Source organism: Carassius gibelio, chromosome B15 (genome assembly GCF_023724105.1).
Source record: "Carassius gibelio isolate Cgi1373 ecotype wild population from Czech Republic chromosome B15, carGib1.2-hapl.c, whole genome shotgun sequence".
NCBI classification, from domain to species: Eukaryota; Metazoa; Chordata; class Actinopteri; order Cypriniformes; family Cyprinidae; genus Carassius; species Carassius gibelio.
In genome coordinates this window covers 10,452,571-10,463,436 of record NC_068410.1, presented here as the reverse complement: position 1 = coordinate 10,463,436, position 10,866 = coordinate 10,452,571, and the positions used below count along the sequence as shown (strand labels likewise).

Genomic DNA, 10,866 nt, shown 5'->3' with positions numbered 1-10,866 from the left:
AAAGAAAAAAAAAACATTTTTCTCAAAAATATTATTCTCCAAATCTATTGAGAGATTAGGCCTGCCCTGCTGGGCGCCATCTCTGGAGATGAGCCAATTTACCGTCTTGGCACGACCACCAGAAATCTTATAGATAAATCATTAATGACTAGTGATATTACCTTACGTCGTCTTGAACCATGCCCTCATAAAATGTAAGCAACCATGTCGCGTATCCAGTGTTTCTTTCGACTGTTTAGATTCAGAGCTAGCAATGTCCGATTCACGATTGAATCACTCTATTGATTCGGTTCAATTTCATGAAATGTGTACACGCTTGGCGTGATGGCTTGAATTGGACCGCGATTCAGTGTGAATAATGTGAAAGAAAACTACTAACTTTAAAATACCACAAAATTGTCAAACCTGCAACTACTATCCTTTGCCAGCGATTAAGAAAAACCTTTAAGTTTGACACCTGCACGTGCTGTGAAGGACTTTTCTTCCTTCCTACTTCAGGTAGGCTACGCAATCAAAACACATTTATATCAAATACCAAACAAGGGTGAACCTTTTTACTCGAGTCAGTGCACCACTGGGCCTATGTATAATTTTTAATATACATAATTAAATGTTGATGCGTATTTATTGCATAGACCATTTTTAAGTTTTAGTTGGGTTGCTTGTATTTTTCATATATTCTGTGAAGAAAGTGTTTTTCTGGTATGAGATCACAGCTTTAGTAACCATATTGCAGACTTTGGAAAGTATATCCTCATTTGTTTGTTTGTGATCATTTTTATTTACAGAGCTGCAGAAAGTAAACACGCCTACATCATTGCCTATTCTGTACCTTCATGTTTTTGCTCTTGTTGTGGCTTGTCTTATTTTGCCTGATCACTGAACAACTATTTATTTTTGCATCAGTGAGCTGAGAATTCAATTGACACTGAGGCCTCAACAGCCATCTTTGTGTTTGTTTATAATTTTCCCTTTCATTAAACCAAAACAAGTGAGGCTCTGCAGTGATGTTCATTTTACCATTTAATCATGAAGTGACTTAAGCTAACTGATTCTCAGGCTATTTTTGTGCAGCTCTATCACACCCCTCATTCACAAATGTAAAGTAGTTATTGTTAACAGTGGCTTGTTAATGGCTATGGGTTGTGCTTATGTGAGATCATTATGCAGTTCAGGCAAATTGATAACTGGTAAATTGACTTGATGTTTGGGGTTTATTTGCATGTGCACCATTGCTCAATTTACTTCTCATTTCATCCCTCACTGGCAGCGTGCCAGGGGGAGAAAGAACATAACTCTCATATGGATGTGTGTATGTGTGTGTGTGTGTGTGTGCACTGTGTAAGGTCAGAGTTTTTCTGATTATACACTATTGAATGGTTGAATGGAACAGAAAGAATTTTAATTGGGTTATAGACAAAAGGAGAATGAGAAAGATATGCATTGTGAATTTTGTTTTTATTGATTTTTCCTTCATTCTACTAAAAGGCCCTGCTCTGCAGACACTGCAGAATTTGAAGGATTAAAAAATGCTAACTTAAGTCTCAAAGTACTACAATACATTTTCTTGACAAAGTGAAATACTTCATAATCTGATGTGCACTTTCAAAAGCTTGGGAAACTTGTTTGCAATAAAATTTTAAGAGGTATCATTTTCTTTAAAGAGATAATCACTAGAGTGCTTTGATTTTTTTTTCTTTTTTTATGTGGTGATATGTTTTAGCAGTTGTTTAATATTTCATCCCCTAGAATCAGTTCTCAGTTGCATCCATTTGAACTGATAACTTAATTGCAGTTGCTTGGCTGGTGCAAGAAGTGCAATTTGCAATCTGCCATCACAGTCCATTACGTTCAACTATCAAGAATCGATAGACTGACTGACTGACTGATGGATTTATGCTTGACATAAACCAGATGACACCTTTTCTCCTTGTATACATCCTCCCATTGAAATTTCAACAAGAGATTTGTTGTCTTGTCATATTTCAATAGAAGTTACTTTTGTTTTTCATACACTTCTCAGTTGTATAACTTTAAAATGTAGTTGGTCCATGTGTGGAAGAGTGAATATGCAAATAATTTTGGAATTAAGGAAATACACTTGGAATCTTATCAGTTGTTTGGTATTATGGGTAGAGAAATTTCAAGTCCAATAATATATAATGTGTACTTTAAGTCTGAAACTATGGTTATGACTCACTAATGAATTGATCCCAGATTTTTAATAGAAGTGGTTTGTTTGGGTTTCTTTGGCATTACACACTGGGAGATTTTTTCTCAGTGTATCATCCAGGATCTGATTTAAAAGATGTGTAAGTGAGTCAGTGGTTCTGAGTCAGTTGTAACACACTGTATGTAAGCCATAGTAAAACCTACACAGCCCTTAAATATAAATGGGTCACTGTCCATCTTCAGGCTTTGGCTCACCTTGACAAGACTGTCCATGTCTTGCAGGGTGTGTAGTAATCTATATGCAGATAGAGTGATAAAATATTCTTCCTGACTCACATAAAGGTTTTGTAAAAATATAAGTCATGTCCTATGATTGGTAGCATCAGTAAGAATAGGATGAAAATGAAAAACCAAAAAGTAATGGTTTGCCTGTTTTTCCATCATTTTCCAGTGTGGTTTACAAAAGGGATGTCCAAACTGGATCTTTGAGGGCCACTGTCCTGACTTTAGCTCCAAATTGCCTCAGTACACCTGTCTGGAAGTTTCTAGTAACAATAAGACCTTGATTAGCTTGTTCAGGTGTGTTTAATTGGTTGGAGCGAAACTCTGCAGGACAGTGGCCCTCCAGGAACAAGTTTGGACTTGTATAATTAAAATGATTTATGGTCTGAGTTTTCTTTTTAATTATAGTAACAATATAATTTACAGCTATTAATGGAAATGTTTTTTTTGTATACATTAAAGGGTTACTCCACCCCAAAATGAAAATGTTTCCATTAATCACTTACCCCCATGTCGTTCCAAACTCGCAGAAGCTTCTATCTTCTTCGTAATACAATTTCAGGTATTTTGGATGAAAACCGGTAGGCTTGTGACTGTCCCATAGACTGCCAAGTAAAGTACACTGTCAAGGTCCAGCAAATTATGTAAGACATCGTCAGAATAGTCCATCTGCCATCAGTGGTTTAACCGTAATGTTATTAAGTGACGAGAATACTTTGTGTATGCAAAGAAAATAAAAATAAAGACTTTATTCAATAATTTGTCTCCTTTTTATCTCTCCACATCACCGTAGCACCATTTTGAAGAATATCCACTGAACACAAATTGTGTCGTGTCAGCCACGACAAAAGGATACAGGGACACAGAAGAGCGTACACTGCTTGTGTCCAGTGGATATTCTCCAAAATGGTGCTACGGTGATGCGGAGAGATAAAAAGGAGACAAATTATTGAATAAAGTCTTTTTTTTTTTGTGTACAAAAAGTACAGTATTCTCATCGCTTCATAACATTATGGTTGAACCACTGATGGCAGATGGACTATTCTGACAATGCTTTTCATACCTTTTCTGGACTTTGACAGTGTATTTTACTTGGCAGTCAATGGGACAGTCACAAGCCTCCTGGTTTTCATCCAAAATATCTTAAATTATGTTCCGAAGAAGAATGAAGCTTTTACGGGTTTGGAACAACATGGGGGTAAGTGATTAATGGCAAAATTTTCATTTTGGGGTGGAGTATCCCTTTAACTGAACATTTGATGGGAAAAAGTTTTACAAATGTGTAATATAAAAATTATACAATACAGTATATTAAATAATTTTAAGATGAAGTTTAAAAGAGGCTAAAATAGGCATTTAAAATAAATTTTTTAAAATAATTCAGAAACACATAAATGTAAAAAAAATTGTGCAGAGTCGGTGTTGGCAGGACAAATGGTAATCTGAACTACTAGTGGAAAAATACTTGGTGTTTGAGCTGATTTTGGCATGTTTAGTGAAATATGTCCAAGTTTTCATAACTCATAAAACATAGAACTTCGCTCTTTTGGTCAATTGTTGACTCAATCAATACTCTAAAGGTCACTTGAGAAACTAGTTTTGACAGTAAATGCCATTGTATTGTCAATACAAATACAAAATAATACAAATCATTTTACCAGACAGTTACTCAACAGATACTTATCTTGTCATGTCAAAGACACTGCACACCCATGTACTGTAAAAATATCTTAATGCACGAGTAATACTCTTGATGCATGAGTAACTGCTGATGAGGAAGTACAGTTGAAAAATCCTTATTTTTTTATCTAGCATTTCTACTTCTGCGTATATAAGCCTACCTGCCAGGACAAGTTCTTTGTGAACATGGCACTGTTGCCATGATAATAGTAAACAAACAGACCTACTAAACAATAGATACACCTGAACACATTTGCATCTTAATTCAAATTACTAGCTCTACGTTTTTGGCATCTTGACAGGGTCACATTCCATTAGTGTGACGCATGACCTATCAGACCTGGAAGCCAATTTCATTTGCCGCAAATGCTGGGTTACTTCACATGGAGGGCCCAACTGGGGTAGGCCTGAAGGTTCAGCTGTCCAGCTTTCAAAAAAGAATGCCCCAAAAATTATCAGTCTGATAATGTGTTTTCTTATGACTAGCAGTATGACATAACCACACAGCTGTTTCTGCCTGGAGCAACTCTGCCAGATCAAGACTATTGAGTGTGTCCTTGTGGTAGTTCGTAACCTATCTTTAACTCAATCTAGACTTTGTAGTTTTCCATCTGCATAGTGCAAGGTTTATCATATAAACCATGGACCAAAGTTGAAGAAAGTTTTATGTCTAGGAAAATGATTGAGCTATTATACAATACATATGTTTTTATTTAAAGGGATAATTCTGTCATCATTTACACACCCTCATATCATTCTACATCTCTATGCATTTCTTTCTTCCACAAACTCCAGAGACAATATGTATACGGTAAGCCTCTTGACATACACTGTATAGCCAAAAAAAAAACAAAAAAACACGTGTTTTATATTTCAGAAAAGAAACAGTATGAGGGTGAGTAAAAAGGGATGGATGAATGTAGAGGAAAAAGTGATTGTCAGAGGGGCTGCACTTTCGGAAGAAGAAAGAGCATCTAAAAGCTGTGCCCCTGCCAAGAAATGTCCTGCATCTATTGATAAGAATGTCTTGGCAATCAAGTATTTTTGCTCTTACGTGTTGGGCCTTGCACTCATCACAGAACAACTCCAGCAGATGGCCCATGAGTAAAATGCTGGTTTCTTTTGCTCTGAAAGAGTTCCTCTTTGCATTTAAGCGTGAAGAATAGACATGTTGATGGTGTCTGGCAAGATTTTCAAAAGACCTGTCATCCTGTGATTTATTCGCATTGTGAACAATGATGTCATTTCACAAAGCCCTTTAATAAAGGGACCAATTCTCAAGATGCTTATGAGCATGCCTATTATTACCATTCTGGCTGTTTATTAGTACTTATTTAAACACATATCCTGCATTAACATATTCATATAGAAAAGCATACTTTTTTTGTGCAAAGAAAAAAATTATAACATAGCCTAATTTATTGCTGTCTATGGGGGATCAGAGAGCTCTCAGATTTCATCAAAGATATCTTAATTTGTGTTCTGAAGATGAATGAAGGTCTTAGGGTTTAGAACGAAAATGAAGGTGAGTACTTAATGACAGAATTTTCATTTTTGGGTGAACTATATGGATTGTAGGTAATTTGTAGTTAATGGTTTGTTAATAGCGAGAATTAAACCTTAAAATTAAGTGTGACCAATATTTATAGTTATGCCATCTTATTCTCATTACAATAACCCCTAAAAAAATGGCCCATATAATCATAAATGGCATCATGCAAAAGAAATGTGTCTTTAAGAAAATCTACAATTCAATTATTTGATTGATTTAACTGTTGCTGGCATTTCCCAACAGATTTTAACAGCCATTTGTTGATGTCATAAAATGCTGATAAAAGAAATCAAAGATTTTGAGTTAAATGGTATGTTATGAAAGCCATTGCCATATATGCCATTATATTTAGGACATGTATACTTAATCCCATTTCTGTCAGTTCTGGTGATTCGCATGGATTGTAGGTATAAAGGTGCCAGATACTGAGGTAATGGGAATTAAGAATGCAGTAAATCTGTGCTGGCAAACTAGACTCGTCAGATCAGCTCGCTGACATGTTCCTGGATGATTTTTGGGTTTTGCTTCAATTGAGCGCAAAATTTATTTCAATGGTTTGCAAAAGTACTATTTTCTGATGGTATGCTTTATTTATTTGGTATGATGTCAGAAACTTTTTAAGAAGTTTAGGTAAATCATTTTGTTTAGAACTGAATCATTTCAGTTGCATATACTGATACTGCATCACATCTTCTTGTTTTCCATCCCATGTTAAATGTCAAATAATTATTATGATTTACCAGTATACTAACACACAATGTCAATTATATGCCTGGAGGAATCCTAGATGAAGAGTAAAATAAAATATTTTAATTGATTAGTGAGAGAGACCTCCAGATAGTTATTTGTCAATTTCATTTGCTCCACATACAGATATTTGTGGGTTGAATGGTTTTGGAACTGGCATACCTTGGGTAAGAAGGTTTAGGGTTAATTAACTGAGCATTCAGGGTATAGGTGGCGGTAAATTAGTCTTGTTTGTACTGGAATACACCTTTAGTGTAATGTGGGTTACATATAAGCTTAGAAATTACCTATCTAGCATGTTTAAAGGTAATTGTTTACCTTTTTAGACAAACCTGGAGCCAGTCACATGATAGGACTGTGCACACACAGCTACCTGATTAATTTATCCAGAGAATGTTTAATAAATGTTTCAGCTTGTATGTCTTCAGTTCTATTTTATATTTTGTGCTTTGCCTTAAAAAAAAAACTTTTTTCATGGTGCTCCATAGCTCCAGTGCAGACCACAACTTCATGCATGAATAGTGTGCACTGTTCAGAATCTCATTTTGGCACTAAACCCATCATCATGTAGACTCATGTGAGCAGTTCTAAATGCTCAGCTCATTTTAATCCAGCAGTAATACAATAAAGAGCTCAAGTGTGGTAAACAAACACTATTACAGGTTGACCTGCCGACCTGTGGGGAATTAAACTGTCGTGAAATGTCTTCCTCCAGCATTTCTCTGGGGTTACCTACTAGGCCAGACACTCAGATGGCCTTCATTTATTTTCCAGTCGTGTTCATCTAACATATAAACATTAGTTATTCACAGCGTAACAAAAATGAAAGTGCTAAATTTACTCCGGCAAATGTTACCAGCAGGACATTGACAAATCTCATTGTCCTTATCGGCTGTAAGTACGGAGAGGAATACTGAGGATAGAGGGAAGGTATTACAGTGCAATTCAAAGTTACAAATACTAAACGTGGAATGTTGCGTATTTTTTAAGATTTACTAATGTTAAGCAGGCTTAAAGCTTTCAACTGCTAAACTAATGCCACTCTAGACATGCTGATTATACAACATACTGGAAGTTGAACAAGGTCTTTTTAACATATTTATATATATAATAGTTTTTTTTTTTTTTGAACATTTGATGACCACAGTTTATATCTATCTATCTACTGTATATATCTACATCTTGTTCATCTTTTCATTTTCAATTTGCCTTGTTTTTTAATTGTTCTGAATGAAATAAATGATAACTCTCGAGAGGCCAAAATTTCATAATCCTCGTGCTCATAAATTAGGCTGGTTTTTTTTTTAAAGAGGTAAGCTCTTCACAAATATCTGACAAAGTGATTGCCTCAAACAGACAGTTCTGGTACTTTGCTTCCAGCAATTCTTGCCTTTTTTCGAATACTAGAAAAGGTTCATCAACAGTGCTCAACAGACATCACTATGACATGGCCACCGTCATTGCAGACCTGTCTGGAATGTGTTCATGAGCTAGAATATTTATCATTAAGCTCCCGCTGTAGAGACCAGCTGTCACCTATTGTGAATTTTTTTTTTTCAACTTGTTCGTTCATTTCCTCTCAAAGCTCTGCAGCTACTTGGCAGCCTCAGTAGAAAGTGTCAGCTGTAGTGGAAAGTAGACTTCAACTTTTGGAGAAAAGAACCAATGTCTAGAGTTCATGCCTCTCACCAAAACGCTGTCAAACATATATTTAGAAATATATAGCTTTTTCTCTTTATTTATTTATCATATTAATTTTCTTCACTGAGATATAGATTTGAATGATTCTGTATATAAATAAACCTTTCAAAACAGAGCTCGGAAAATATCAGTCTGATATACTTCTGTTAAAACCTTCACCCAGCATTGTGTCTCTAAAAATTTAATCTCATTTTAAAATAATATTAAATTGTCATGTTCTAGGTGATTAACTTTATCTTGTTTTTATACATTTAACTAATAATTATAAATCGGTTTGATTTATGTTATTTGCAAAAATTCATTGGATTTTTGTTCATTCATTCATAAAAGATATTAAGCACAACGTCTTCCTGATTTTTGTATGTTTATTCATTTCAATAATATTCATAATTTACCTGGGAGCTGATTTTTATAGTTAATTACTTAGAACTACATTTAACTGATTAAAGTAGATTAAGAAATGTTACTTATTTAAAATATTTTGAAATCCCAATGAAAAAAAAATTATGGAAATATACTTCCACAACCAAGAACATTAAAAAGTAGGCAATTACCATTATGAGCTATATCTATACAAATGTCTCTAAGCAAAATTGGAACATATGCAAAATGCAATGTATGCAATATGTAACCATCAACCAACAATAAAGTTATTTTTATTAATTATATTTTATATCCAGTTTTACTGAACCACTTAATATAATGCCCTTGTGTTTGTAGCTATCTAAACTCCCTTTGATGATGAGGAAGCCACATGTAATGCATTGTCCATTTCTTTGTCCTTTAAAATGCAGATTTATGGTGCTTTTCCTCCGAAACCAAGGTTCTTTTCTTGGTGTCGCAACTACTTTGAAATCAATATGCTTAAGTTGATAAGAATGGAGATTCATCTTCATTTACAGCTCTTAAACATGTTGTAAATATCCCAATGGCTGTCATTCCCTTTGGACAAGGACACAATTCTGGAGTATTGATGTATTTCCATTGCTCTTTCCAGACCGATAAGAACTCCAAATAACATTTATCCATCATATTTTTGTTTGTTTCAGCACTTGCTCTCGGATGTTCATTGCATGCTCCACTAATGTCTCTCATTTTAATAATGGATATTAATGAGGAAAAACTCCCTGCCAATGAGGTTATTGTCAGCATTTAGCCTTCATACTGTACAAGAAATATGCACACATCCTCATTGAATGTGACAGATTTACAGGTATGAGCTGGCATCTCATCTTAAATCAGCCAGGAACTGTGGCTCGTTCTCGTGCACTTGTGCATTTCACAGAGCTTCACCACCACAGAGCTGTGTGAATAATTTCTCCAAGCCGAGACTGTTTTATGGATAGAAATAAATAATTGGTCGACTCCTATCCCAGACAGTTCAGTCTATTTACCCTACACTTTGCTGCTTCTGACATTTCTAGGACACCACTAAATTAATTGTTCACCCAATAATGAAAATTTCGGTCACCACATGCCACGTCTGACCTTCTTTTGCGTGTTATTCCTATTCTAACTTCGTTTAAGGAAGGCAGAGCAGGTGTTTGAAGAAATGTACATTAGAGCTGTCCAGAATTGTCAACTCTTCATTTATCATGTACTGTAGATTAACATTTAACAAAGTAAATGATTTGAAGATCCTGAGATACTCGTTAACCATTGTGTTCTTGTACCTGTGACTTTAAAACTGATTTAGTCATCTGTGTCATTTATGTTCACATTCGAACTTAACTTAGTAAAGTACAAAATACAAAAACTCATGTCCCATTTGAGACTTATACACTATATAGAAAATAATATATGCAAAATTATTCTAGACTAGCAAATTATTCATTATGTCTGTGTCAATTTGAACAATAATCCTATACATTTTCCTTAACTGAAGTGGTAGTTTCACCTTTTCATAGTATAAAATAACAAATAATTTCGCTATAAAAATTAATTAGATTGAACTAATCAGTGAATTCAATTCTGGATCTTGACCTAAAGGAATTCTGTGCTTATATAGTCCACAAATGTGTCATCAGGGAGAGTATGTTAAACAATGGTAGCATATCTCAAAAGGCAACTAGCATGAATTATATGAGGAACTAATAATACCAAAGTACATTCCATCTCTTGGCAAATTTTAATTTGAGTAATTCTGGGTTTGGTTCATATCACTCTGCTTACTAATGTGTGTTAATCTCCCATCTTTACTGCTGCCATTGATTTGGGTGTGAAAAGCAGACAAAACCCCTTGTGTTTAAGGCAGGTATACAGTTTGGAATGCCAAACCTTCTCTACCAAATGTAACTCAACCGATAGAATTAGATGACACATTCATCCCAAAATGTACCAGTAATTGCGCTATGCATTAACAGTGAATCCCACTGCAGATTTAAAGTCGCAAACGTATAAAACACATTTAGCCTGGTGGAAAGTAGGTCATTTGTGATTTACATGAATACAAAGGCTAAATATTAACACCAGGCTAACATTTTGTTAATTGATAATTGACATCAATCCTGACAGCTAACCTGCCATAAAACTGAATTACTACAAGACTTGATCAGTTTCTGCCAGACTAAATAAATGTAATGTTTTAAACATCTATCCTTTTGTTTTAATGCGTATGATCACAGATGTATTTTAACCATACAGTACTGTTTATTGGTTTACAGTACTGTAAGTTGGGTGCGGATTTGTTTAACATAATTGCTATTCTGGAATGCTGAATGTTCAATAGCCTG

At 34.8% G+C, this 10,866-nt stretch overlaps 1 protein-coding gene across 2 annotated transcripts in view; it reads left to right on the top strand.

Annotated features, from left to right (window-relative positions):
- The first annotated feature begins 6 nt into the window (after window positions 1-6).
- LOC127972525 (gastric inhibitory polypeptide receptor-like) overlaps window positions 7-10,866 on the top strand; it is a 32,153-nt gene continuing 21,293 nt past the window's right edge. Inside the window, exon 1 of one of the 2 annotated variants that reach the window (XM_052576101.1) lies at window positions 7-498. The gene's annotated coding sequence lies outside the window, so the exon portion shown is untranslated. The remainder of the gene's footprint in view (window positions 499-10,866) is intronic. The other variant, XM_052576098.1, reaches the window with a different exon arrangement.